Consider the following 14,105-nt stretch of genomic DNA (forward strand, 5'->3'; position numbering starts at 1 on the left):
CACAAGAATCATATCCCTGTGGAAGACTGATGTGCAAACCCTGCCCAGTCTACTCCTGTCACATGTTTATCCTACCCCATCTGGGGGCCTGGCCACCTGTGAAAGTAGCCATATCATTTACCAACTCTGCTGCAATCATTGTGCAGCTTTTTATATTGGTATGACTGCCAACCAGCTGTCCACCAGGATGAACGGCCACTGTCAAACTGTGGCCAAGAGTGAAATAGACCACCCTGTGGCAGAACATGCAGCCAAAAATCACATGCTTTATTTCAATGGCTGCTTCACTACCCGAGCCATCTGGAGCTCTCCCTCTACCACCAGCTTCTCTCAACTGGGCAGATAGGAGTTATCCTTACAACACATTTTCCACTCCCCTAATTATCCTGGCCTCAACCTATGGTAACTTACTGTGCCCACGCCCTCCACCCAACAGTTCCCATCTCATCTGTCATATCATCTCCTCCCGTCTTTCCCCACTCCTCTCCTTCCCCCCCCCCCCCCCCCCTCCCACTTCCCTGCCCCACAACCTCCTGACGCTGTGACTGTTGGCAGTTTAGCCCCTACACACTCCACTAGACAGGGTTCATCTCTCTCCCCACCTATATGCTACTATCCCTCCCCATTCCCCTTCCCCATCCCCTCCAGATTGCTGCTTGCGACCGATGTGATGTTGCATTCAGGCCCGAGATGCTGGAGTTGGCAGTTTCTGTGGTGTGTGTGTGTGTGTGTGTGTGTGTGTGTGTGTGTGTGAGAGAGAGAGAGAGAGAGAGAGAGAGAGAGAAAATGGTGTGTGTGTGTGTGTGTGTGTGTGTGTGTGTGTGTGTGTGTGTGTGTGTGTGTGTCTCTCTCTACTGACACAAGCTGTTACCGAAAGCCGTATGTGGGTGTCTTTTAATTATGCCTGTCTGCAACTTGACATATCTTCTTTACCGTAAGCAGCAGTCTGTCTTTTTCTACATTGTTGATATTCCTACCTGAGTTTCCATTGTTTGATTTAATTTATAATTACAGTAGCCATTGAGTGGGGCTATGTGATCAACGCAGTCAAAGTAAATAACAATATAAAGTCACATAATACATAATTATATGTTGTTGCTATTGATGTGGTCTTCAGGCCAAAGACTGGTTTGATCCAGCTCCCCATGCTACTCCATCCTGTACAAGCCTCATCGTCTTCAGATAACAATTGCAGTGTACATAATACTAAATCTGCTTACTCTCCGTCTACAAGTTTTACACCCCACACTTTCCTCTAGTACTAAATTGGTGATACCTTGATGTCTCAGAATGCATCCTATTAACTGATCCCTTCTTCTAATCAGTTTGTGCCACAGATTATTTTTCTCCACAATTTTGCTCATTATCTCCTCATTAGTTATGTGATCTACCATCTCACCTTCAGCATTCTTCTGTAGCATCACATGTCTAAAACTTCTATTCTCTTTTTGTCTAAACTGTTTATCGTCCATGTTTCACTTCCTTACATGGCTACACTCCATACAAATAGTTTCAGAAAATATTTCCTGATGCTCAAATCAATATTTGATGCTAATAAATGTCTTTTCTTCAGAAATGCTTTTCTTGCTGTTGTCAGTCTACATTTTATATCCTTTCTACTTCAGCCATCATCAGTTATTTTGCTCCCAAAATAGCAAAACTCTTGTACTACTTTAAGTGTCTCCTTTCTCAGCATTATCTGATTTAATTCGACTACATTCCATTATCCTTGTTTTGCTTTTGTTGATGTTCATCTTATATCCTCTTTCAAGATACTGTCCATTCCATTCAACAGTTCTTCCAAGTCCTTTGCTGTCTCTGACAGAATTAAAATGTCATCAGCAAACCTCTAAATTTTTATTTCTTCTTCCTGGACTTCAGTTCCTACTCCAAATTTGTCTTTGGTTTCCTTTACTATTTGCTCATTTTACAGACTGAATAACATTGGGAATAAGCTACAACCCTGTCTCATTTCTTTTGTAATATTTCTGGCTTTGCATCCATCATATTCAGTTACTAGAAGGTCTTCTTAGAATAGTTGACAGGGCAACAGCGGCAAGATGATGTAATTTGGTGTGAGGTAATGATGACGACAGATGGTTTTCTCAGTACAGGTATTGTGAGAAAGACCGCTTAAATTGTGGTCCTCCTCCACGATTGGATGCTGCATTCAGAAGTAGTGCACCAAAATGATAAACTGCTGTTATTAATATTAGAAAAACTAAACAATGTATTTTCTTGCATTTCGTGTTGAGGCACCTCTCAATAGCAGGCTACGATTCCATTATTTCAAAAGTGTTAATAACCAGCAGAATAATACACAACTGCTAAAAGAAAAGGCAGACGAAGCACACCAGAGATCTTCGGATCGAGCCTAACTTGTACGGTACGTGAAGTGTTTCGGCTGTCAGATCAGAGCTGGTTCGGCAGTCTTGGAAGACAGACATGTTGTCTGTCTTAGCTGGCATCTGTAAAGGAATTATCATCAATCTCTTGTTATTTGGATGTGTAATTGAGAACAATTTGATGGTAACTACACAAGTACACAGTTCATTGTTTTGTTTATTTTTTATCAAAGTGTGAAAAATAGAAATTATTTGTGAGTCATAAAGCGGAATTTAATTGTGCAGTTTCTCATACTCTGCTAATGAAGAGAGAGTGGCATTGTGTATAAACAATGTAAGTGAAGATTTAATTATTTATACAATATCAGTTCCTCGCTAAGAGTTTATTACAGCCTCAAGGTAATGTATTCCACACCTATGTGCTGTTTTCTGCACAGGGGACAACTACTACGGAAGACTACAGGTTGGTGAACATTAGTTAGAACTTATGCTCTCTACTCAGGGTGGTGGAAGCAAATACACACTTCATGTGTACTGCGGTCTTAGTACGAATGAGATCAGTGACACATCATCTGTGGTTACACAGAGAAGGTATGAAGCAGAGGTACCCCAAGAGCATACTTCATTTTCTTTTCTTGCTGTTAGTTCTTCCTCTCTTTTCATTCAGAACTATTATCTGTGTTCTTTAATATTCTCCACTATCACGGTTAATGTGAGAAAATTTCCTAACACTTCATGTGACAACAAAGAAACAAGCTATGACACAAAGTAACCCAGCAGAATAAACATCTGCATAGTACAGGTGAAAAACATTATGTGGAAGGCTCGAGTATTAGTAGAATAGGATTACAGATACACTGGAAGGAGAACACAGTATATAGTTACAACAAGACACCAGTGCCGTATTAATGCACATAACAAAAACCAAAATATGTAGTGGACCAATTTTTAAATATTTACAGCAATGATAAACAAACCTTTATGTCTGAAAATAGTTTAAGAACAGGAAAACTACATGAGGGCTATTATATATAACACAGCTCAAATAGGCTGAAGACTGCAGAAGAAGAGGATGATGCTAAAGTTAGGTAAGTGAACATGACAATGTACAATAGAAGAAATTCTGATTGGAAAAATAACGGAAATAACTAAATGTTTTCTTGAGAAAATTTACAGATTGTGTCAAAATAGACATATCAATACTTCTTTTAGTATGAATTGATACACTATAATGATACAATGCTGGGCTAGGAATAGTCCTTCCAAAGAGGTTTATGGTAAATGGAGAGTTATGATTATTGGGCAACAGAAAAGTCTGCCAGTTATTTACACAACAGAAAAGTCTGCCAGTTATTTACACAACAGAAAAGTCTGCCAGTTATTTACACAACAGAAAAGAAGGTCAGTAGTAATAGATGGTGCAAGCAAGCACAAAGTTCTTAAAGAGTGTGAAGGATGATGAGTCGCAGATATTCACAATGAAAAGACTCTCACAATTATAGTTTTTGGTCGTTAAGGCCTTTGTCAACAACACACACACACACACACAAATGCAACTCACATACATTTCTGAAAGCTATAATTGTGAGAGTCTATTTGTTGAGCCTATCTGCAGCTCAGCATCACCACTGGTATGGTGAGTGGCAACTTTCCTTCTCACAATATTGTCACATCCTGGATTTTCCATAATTTGATTTTCAACAGTATATTTACTTGCATATTACACCATCTCTCAATAGCAGACTATCATTTCATTATTTCAAAAGTGTTAATAACCAACAGAACAATAAACAACTGCTAAAAAACAAGGCAGATGAAGCATATCAGAGATCATCGATCGTGCCTAAGGCTACGGTCACAGTGATTACACTGATGGCCGACATCAGCCGGAGACGGCCGATTGTTTCAACGCCACTACATGTGAAGACATTATAGTCAATTTTATTGCCCAAATATACAGACGTCAGATGACAATTGGTGAAATTCAAATCAGTTTGTTTTCTTTGGGCAAATCGACCAACATTCTCGCGCACAAAATATGGAGCATGAGAAACAGGTAAGTACGAAAGAGTGAGTTTGTGGCATCCTGAGGATAAAAGTATCATAATTGGGATATAGAATCAATGGACCGAAATCACAGCTTTATTCAAAATCTCAAATAGGCAAAATCTTTATTGCAAATTTTAGGCATAGATTATAACCTCAAAAAATAATTTGTTCAAGTGTAAAGGGTGGTGTATCTTATATGCTTATAGCTACTGTACTGGATCTGTTTTGTGGTAGGTTGTCATTAGTCGTATACAAATTATTATTGCTGCTTACTGGCATTTGATGCCAGTAGGTTAGTGGTTCTGTTAATATAATGATGTTTGCAAATGTGGTCTATGGTATGTATCTCCACTTGTAAGTATCTCCACTTGTAAGTTTTGTCTTTCGCTCAAGGTCTAAATGACAGTCATCAAATGTTAACTGACATACGTCTGCACAACTTTAAATAAATACAGCTAACCAGTGTTTCTAACTTGCTTTACAACATCAGCATGAATTCTCAAGTGTGTAACAGACTGTTTCTTCCATCATCTCATATATTTGTAAAACATGTCTGGTCATTCTGATAACTGAGGACAGAGTGTATAGTACTCACCATGTTCCTCATGAGACAAGAAAGCTCATTCACATGCATTCAGCGTGTTTCTAATTAGTGGAAGCCACTATGCAACACTCACACCCAAGCACAGAGGTGTTGTGGTATCCACCTCACCATACGAGTTTAAAATCTAACATACTTCATACATAGAATAGATTCTAACCTAGCCTAGCCTAATCTAAAGTTCTTGACTCTGCCAAAAACTGATGAAGGGGATTAGATGCACTATGACTATGCTGGTGGCCGATGTTATCGGGTGACCTCTGGTGATGGTGTTTGATGACCGTTGTCGGTGCCATTTTGACTGAAGCTTAACTTGCCAGTTCAGCAGTCTCAGAAGACAAACACGTCTGCCTTAGTCGGTATTGGTTAAGGAATTAATAGCAATTCCTGGTTATCTGAATGTGTAATTGAGAACAATTTGATGGTAACTATGCAAATATGCAGTTCATTATTTTGTTTATTTTTATGAACATATGAAGAATGGAAATTATTTGTGATTCATAAAGAGGAATATAATTGTGCAGTGTCTCATATCCTGCTAATAAAAAGTGTGTGGCATCTCATATAAACAATCTAATTGCAGATTTAATTATTTATACGATATCAGTTCCTTGCTAAGAGTTTATTACAGTCTAAAAATAACGGATTCAGGACATACGTGCTGTTTCCTGTGCAGCGGCCAAAAACTATAGAAGACTGCAAGTTGGTGAACATTAGTTAGAACTTATGCATTACACTCGGGGCACTGGAGGCAAATACGCACCTCACATGTACTGCAGTCAGTACAAATGAGATCAGTGACACGTCATCTGTGGTAACGCAGAGAGAGAAATTTGCAAGAGAAGGAATTTACATGTTTGTATATGTCTCCCTCTTTCTTTTAACTTACCATACCTTCTCAATCATTGCTTCTCTTTCATGCTCCTCAACTGTTATCAGTGCCATCTCATTCTTATGCACATTGTAAACAGCCTTTTGCTCCCTGTATTTTACCCCTGCTACTTTCAGAATTTCAAAGATAGTATTCCAGTCAACATTGTCAAAACCTTTTTTTCTCGAAGTCTAAATGCTATGAACATAGGTTTACCTTTGCTTGACCTAACTTGTAAGGATCAGTATTAGAATGCTGCAACACACTATGTTTGACAGCTTACAGCTGACCTGTTGAAGTTGGAACCAAGGCACTTGTGTCCGGCCGCACATTTCTGCTTGGTCACATATTTGCGCAATGCTCGCTGCTTGCTCTCCACTCTCCAGACTCCGGATATGCGCAAATACATGGATAACCGAGCAAGACTGGTCTCGCTGACATGTCGCCTCGCTGCACTGCACGCTGCACAAAGCAATCAAACTTCTGATGGAGAAACTTAAAATTAGGTAGCCTATAGAAATATATTATTTCTAGCTTGACCATTTACCTCACTTTTTGGACTAGTGTCTGTGCAGAAAAGAAAAAAAAAAACATCCTGATCATTTCCAGGTGTGGGATTCTTGATGATTAGCTTTAATGTGGGATTCAGCCTTTCTTCTGCCAAGTTGTTTCAATTTTCCACTTTATTACAGTCCTTTTTCACCCATTTATCCATTTATGACTACCTTGTTACTGTATTTGTTGCTTTAAAATTCAGCTCAGCAGGAGTGATACTCTTTCTTGCTTTTTGGTTGTTTCTGCTCACATGCTGGTCCATAACTGTCTGTCTGTTCTTGTTTGCTACTTTCCCTTCAAGACAGTCATTCTTTACCTATCCTTTCACTTCAGGACAGTTGATTTTTAACCACTTGTCCATTTGTATGCTTCATTACTGTACTTGGTTTTTCTATTTTCGCCATATGTATGAAAGAGGGACTCATGTTTCAAATGTGAATCTTTCTTCAGTTGTTTAACTGCAGACCATGTTCTGCACATTCATTTCTTCGCAGTTATCTGAGTTCGAAATTCACTGACCGGCTCTTCCCATAAATATTTGTAGCAGTACTGATTTTTTTCCTGTCCTGAAGTGATGTCTCCTGGGCAGTCACATCCACTGATTTTAGTATCCTGGGCTCTATACTTTAGAAATCATATATACTAGATTAGAGAGGCAAAAAGCAATTAAAGAAGTCCTTTGTATTGATGTTCATCTCCTCACACTGTTTTTGTCGATTTATTTGGAACATTACTACTGCCGGCAACCTTCTGTTTAGTATTTGAACAGAGTTACTCGTAAGGCATGGTTCAGCTGTAGAGCTGTGGGGGGTATTCTGTCTCCCTTTTATAGGTGTAGAGATTGTATCTAGGATTGTCAACAACTTCTGTACTTGTTTTTGGTAATGATAATAGAGAGCATAAATGAAATTTTTAACTTCTACCAGGTAAATAAGCACCAATATAGATATCATCTGGAGATTACGATGCATTAGTTGTCCAGCTACATTATTTATTTAATTTAAAATTGCAATAAGTACACAAATTTGCACATCTGTCTCAATTACTTTGCATTGGATCTCAACCATAAAATTTGCTGCCAGAGCACAAGAAGGCATCTGTAATAAACTGCTTGTCCAGTGTCACAGTGTTGACTGATTTTTCGCAGTCAGTTCCACATTTTAACTAGCACAAAGAATTTTCAAATGTTCCCCTGCACAAAAGTAGGAATTTGAACTGCTTTTTCATGTGAGCCTCAACATTAAGCCTTCTGAATCATGTAGATGGAATTTATGTCAATAAACACCATCACATCATATCTGTTTTCTATTATACACTTATGTTAAAATACAGGGTGCTTTAAAAAGAATATACATATTACAAAGTATTATTTTGTCCAAACTATCGATCGCTGCGCCTCAGCTCGGCTATTGGAGGAACGAATACATAGTCTAGTTTATATTAACAGCCACTAGATGTCACTTGCCTTCTGTTTTGCTTGGTAACTGTTATATGTTTAAAATAGTTACTCCGCAGCAGAAATCATTTTGTGTTCTCGAGTTTGCAGAGTGCAATTCCATGATTACAGTGCAAAGACATTTCAGGTTGAGGTACCAAACTGATCCTCCGAATGGGTGGAACATTCACAGATGGTATCAACAGTTTCTAGATAGAGGACGTGTTTGTAAAGGAAAGAGTCCTGGCCACCTCCGTGTTCCTGAAGAAAATGTTGCACGAATTCAAACTGCTTTCCAACATAGTCCTTCAAAATCAACTCATCATGTCAGTCGGGAGTTACAGCTGCTAACAACAACAATTTGGCGTGTTTTGAGACGTCGATTGGTTATGAAGCCGTACAAGCTACAGCTGTTACAAGCTGTGTGTCCTGATGACAAACGCAAATGTGTGGCATTTTGTAACGAGATTCTTGATGCTATTGACAATGATAACACTTTCACACAAAGCATTGTGTTCAGTGATGAAGCAACTTTTCATGTTACTGGTCAGGTAAACACACACAACGTTCAAATTTGGGGCCTACAGAACCCACATGCAGCCATTGAACATGTACGAGATTCAACCAAAGTCAAAGTGTTTTGTGCGATATCCTAATCATTTGTTTATGACCCATTCATCTTTGATGGAAACACAGTTAATGGTCAGCAGTAGCTCACTACATTATGAAACTGGTTGTTTACGAGGCTGCATGAAGACAACTTCATTTTTCAACAAGACAGGGCGCCTCTCACTGAAGTCGCCAAGTGCGTGAATGTCTGAATGAAATTCTACCGAACCACTGGATTGGTTGTCAAGGAGCTGGCGACTTAGCATGTCTCAGCTGGGCTCCATGGTCACCAGATTTGACACCCTCTGACTTCTTCCTGTGGGGTTTCGTTAAAGACAATGTTTATGTACCACCATTCCCACAGAACCTGGAAGAGTTGAAGAACCGAATCCGTACTGCCATAACATCAGTGATGAAGGACACTCTTCCCCGAGTAGGGGAGGAATTTGAGTGTTGATGTGATATTGTTCGTGTCACTGATGGAGGACATATTCAACACGTGTAATCTGAACTTGATAAGTTTGTAAATATGTGTGTAAAGTTTCATATTCATATATCTTAAAGTTTAATAAATATATGCCTTTGAAATACTTATATTCTTTTTGAAACACCCTGTACTTGTCTTGTGTGTTGTATAATGTCATGTGTATATTTTCTCAACTTTTCATCATCTCTTAACCAGCTGTATGCATATATCATGGGGATGACAAAATGTGAACAGTAGAAAGAGAGACTGTTATATAACTAAACTGACAAAGGAAACTGGCCAGCTGCTAATGCACAAATTTCTTCAGACATTTGGGCATCCACATTTCCACATAACCATTTCAAGCAACAACAAACCATCAAACTAACTCTATGAATTCCATTGGCTGTCAATCACTGTCATGCAAGATTGCAGTAGTGTGTTGAACATCCTGATTTGGGCCAACTGTGCTCACTTACGCATTCCCGTTGATCAGTAACCACAGTGACAGATCATTTGTCCACTGGGAGCATAATGTTGGAATCATCAGTTTACCAGTGTGGTAGATGACCTACTGGTGTATGTAAGTGAGGGTCTATGCTCCTTTTCTCAATGTTGACCTCATCCCTCACTTCTGTTCAGCACTATGCCACAATTCTCACCTTAGCCTTCACTGGACATAATTACCCCACCAGCCTAGTTCAAAAGCAGAATTTCCAGGCCATCACATCCAATCCTAGTACTGATGATCCCTCCAAAAAACAATTCAGGAGTCCACCTCTTGTAACTCAGTACTACCCTGGTCTTGAATTCATTAATCAGCTATTTCGTCAGTGCTATGACAACCTAAAATCATGGCCTGAAATGAGTTATATTCTGTCTGACATTTTGCCCACTACACTTAGAACAATTTCCCATACCTCCCCCCCCCCCCCCCCAACCCCCCAATCTCTGCAGTATCGTTGTCAGACCTCCAAGTGTCGGGAATGCCGACCACCCTCTATCCTCTTGAAAGACTTGTAAAGTGGGCTGCAGACCAAGTAGGGGTCAGCTTTGTTGGTCTTACTGTATATGCAGTCTCTCATTGTCACCCACCAGCTGACCTCACCTGAACCACAAGAGGTCATTGTGTACAAGAACTAGAAATAGTCCGTGACATATCCTGAAGCAAGCATTCTATATAGCCCTGCGCTGAGGCTCAGGCAGGTGCACACAGAGTGAGCCCCCTGGTCCAGAATCTGAGAGCTTATACCTCTTCATCAATCGGGTGCTCATTCCCGTGTCATCATGACAGTCCACCATCAGCATACCACCGAGACGTCGACCCAGATACTCTTCACGTCCTCAGCCACCCATTAAGGTGGTGTGGTCTTTGATGCCACTCAGCAATAAGCGCCAGAGCAACTGTTTTGTTGTATAACAGGAACAATGGAGTTTTTTTCCCTCAGAATTGGACAGTGGATCAGTTACTTTGTATGTCACATGAGACGTTATGTTGGCAGTTTAGAGTTAATAAAATCCTTACAAATGACTTTGAACTTTTTATATCCATAGCCGCAGACACAGCAGACCCTTTGCTCATTCTGCACCCATTGACATAGCATATAGTTACTACCCCTGTGACTGTCCCCACTGCAGGACCTGCCCTACACACACCCTGTCAGCCCCGTACCAGTTAGCATGTAAGCTCTGTTCAGTCTTCTTGGTTAGTATGACTACCACCAAGTTATCTGTTAGGATGAATGGTCATAACAGAGGATATGTACTTGCAACACACAATATTCTGTTACAGAGCATGCTCTACAACATGACTGTTATGATCTCAGCGCGCGTTTCACCATGCGTCATCTGGGTTCTCCCTCGATACCAGTTTCTCAGAACTCCACAGGCTGGAACTGTCGTTACAACATATCCTTGATCCTCATCATTCACCTGGCCTAAATTTACATGAATTTCTTCAGTCTCAGCATTTATTTTCAGTAAGTATTCCTTTTCGTCACTCCCTTTTAGTTTTACACACCTTTTATTTTCTGATCTGACTGTTTTTCACTCCCCCCAACCTTTCTAACATGAATAATGCACTTAGCCTTCTGCTCTTATTAACTCTTACATAATGTTTTTTCAGTAATCTCCATCTTCCTCATTATCCTGTCAAACCTTTAAGCTCATAGGTTTTCAAATCTCATCCAGTGCAGTCCCCAACAATTAGTATTTCCTTCTATCCCATCTGGTGAGACTCCCCTGACCCAGGGTTTTGGGCAAATTTCCACAAATCCTCCTATTTCCTAAACCTCATCAATCCTCTTCCTTCATACCTCATTCTTTCCCTTCAACCCTTCTTCCACAAGAAGGAGCCACTTACTCCAAAATCATGAACATTTTCATAACTTTTAATATATGCTTTCTCCTGCTGTCGCTTGGTGAGCCTATTTTTTACCTATCCAGTTACATTTTCAAACACTGATTATTTTCACTGATATATCAGTTCCTATAGTAGGCTTGAAAAAAAATGGAAATGAAGTCCCATGCTTCTTTACAGAGCGTAGGGGAACGATGCGGGAGACCCGCACCGCCTTACTAGGCAAGGTCCTAATGGAGGTGGTTTGCCGTTGCCTTCCTCCGACCATAATGGGGATGAATGATGATGATGAAGACGACACAACAACACCCAGTCATCTCGAGGCAGGAAAAATCCCTGACCCCGCCGGGAATCGAACCCGGGACCCCGTGCTCGAGAAGTGAGAACGCTACCGCGAGACCACGAGGGGCGGACATAGTATGCTTAGTTGCATTTAAATGTTCATCTGATACCACGCTGTTAGAACTTGGGTTAAAATGTTCTTTATAGCATACATAAAACAATCTTCCTCTCCGGCTGATATACGTCCTTTCCTTGATAACTGATTTTGTATATTCTTGAGTTACTGTATTCATCCCTCAGTAAATTCTCTGTGTTTCAAGTCATGTCTGAGAAAATTATTAATCCAATATGTGACTTGTAAAATTTCGCAGAAAGTAAAGTTTCAATGGAAGTAACTGATGAGAGTTCTCGGAAAGCAGATTAATTACTCATACAAGAAGAATACAAACAAAATATAACTGACTTCAAATTTGTTGTGAGATTATTAACTAAGAAGTGTTCTAAATGATACAAAAACATTGCTGTATTTGTAACATTTACTGCCCTGTGATTCTAACACAAAAAAGATTACTCAAAAACTTACAGAATCTGTAAGTATGAAGATGCTACTGTAAAAGATGCTACTGTAAAAAGATTACTCAAAAACTTACAGAATCTGTAAGTATGAAGATGCTACTGTAAAAGTTTTGGAGTTGTATTCAGATGGGAAATATAAGAATAACATACTTCGTCACAAAGAAATAATCCAACCAGCCTTTTTCATAACAGGAATAATGTGGATTAAGAATATCTACTATCAGAAAGTCTTTTTAATTTGACAATTTAGAATTATCTAATGCTATACACCAATGGTCGGCAACACATCAGTCGCAATCTACTAGTAGATCGTGAGTGCTTATTTGGTAGATCGCATGGGTACTGAGAGTGCAAAAGAAAAATTGTTGAATAATATCATCAATTGTGCATACTCGACACAAGTTGTTTTGTTTGTTAATAACAGTGTAGAAGTGGTACCAACATCTACCTTGAACCTCTAAAATTTTTTGCCACATTAGTTAAATCAGCCACCATCTGCACGCCACTCATTGCTGCACTGTTTCATTCATCTTTGTGAAATGTGTTAGATACGTGAGGAGAAGGCGGCGAGTTCCGTGCTGCGTACCACAAATTTCTGCGGTGTAACAGAGCGTGGAAAGGACATAGGTAGAACTTTTTTGTGCCGTCAGTACTCATCACTGAGCATGCATATTTGCATACCTTGTTGACACTTTTTGAGAACGTATGAGTAGTGCAGCGACTTCACGCATAACGAGTTGTGTATCAAAAAAACATAAAATTTATCATTTTCATTCCGAATGGGAACACAAATTTTTTGTAACAGAAAGAAATGGCACATGCATTTGTTTATTGTGCGGTGCTAAGATTGCATTTGTGAAAAAGACAACGTCAAGAGACATTTCAAAACTGTGCATCCACATGTTAACACCGGGTTTCCTGTAAACTCCTAACTGAGAAAAGAGAAAATCAAGAAAGCACAGATGGAGCCCCAACCTTGAGAGGTTCTAAAAGTGGTTTTATTGCTCTGTGCCAAAGAGATGAAAGTTTTCCAGCATTTTTAACTTATCACTGTATTTTACATCAGCAGTCTCTGTGTGGAAAGTTTTTAAATCAATTAAGTATTCAACAAAGCATGTTCACAAAACCAGTAGACAAAAGTGTTGCTGCCACCATTGCTTCTTATCATGTTTCGAATGTAATGGCGAAAAGGAAGAAACCCTTCAAAGATGGTGAATTCATAGAAGAAGCATTTTGAGAGGCTGCTGACGAGTTGTTTCATAATTTCAAGAACAAGTCTGAAACAGTTGCTGCCATCGAATTCATTCAACTTTCATCAAGAACGGTCACAAGGAGAGTTGAAAAAATGTCTAATGAGGTTTTCTTTCAACTAAAAACAGATTTGGATGAGTGCTGTTATTCTTCAATGCAATTAGATGAGTCCACTGATGCAACAGGTACTGCTCAGTGGCCAGTTTTTGTAAGGATGGTTTTTAATAACTTTACTGTCAAGGAAGAACTTTTGAAAGTAATTTCTTTGAAAGGCCATACAAGAGGAGAAGATATATTTTTTGCCATGGAGCAACTCATTCTATCAAAGAAAATACCTATCCACGAGCTTGTAAGCATTAGCACAGATGGAGCCCCAGCCTTGAGAGGGTCTAAAAGTGGTTTTATTGCTCTGTGCCAAAGAGATGAAAGTTTTCCAGCATTTTTAACTTATCACTGTATTTTACATCAGCAGTCTCTATGTGGAAAGTTTTTAAATTTGAATGAACTTATGAATACTGTTGTAAAGATAGTCGACAAAATTAGTTCTCATTGTCTTCAAAGAAGCAAACAATGGAAAATCCAGGATGGATGTAACAATACCAGAGATGTAAAGCTGCTACTCACCATATAGCGGAAATGCTGAGTCGCAATAGGCACAATAAAAAGATTCGCGCACACACACTCATGCAGTTGCATTTGCGTGAGT

Source organism: Schistocerca americana, chromosome 8 (genome assembly GCF_021461395.2).
Source record: "Schistocerca americana isolate TAMUIC-IGC-003095 chromosome 8, iqSchAmer2.1, whole genome shotgun sequence".
Lineage (NCBI taxonomy): Eukaryota > Metazoa > Arthropoda > Insecta > Orthoptera > Acrididae > Schistocerca > Schistocerca americana.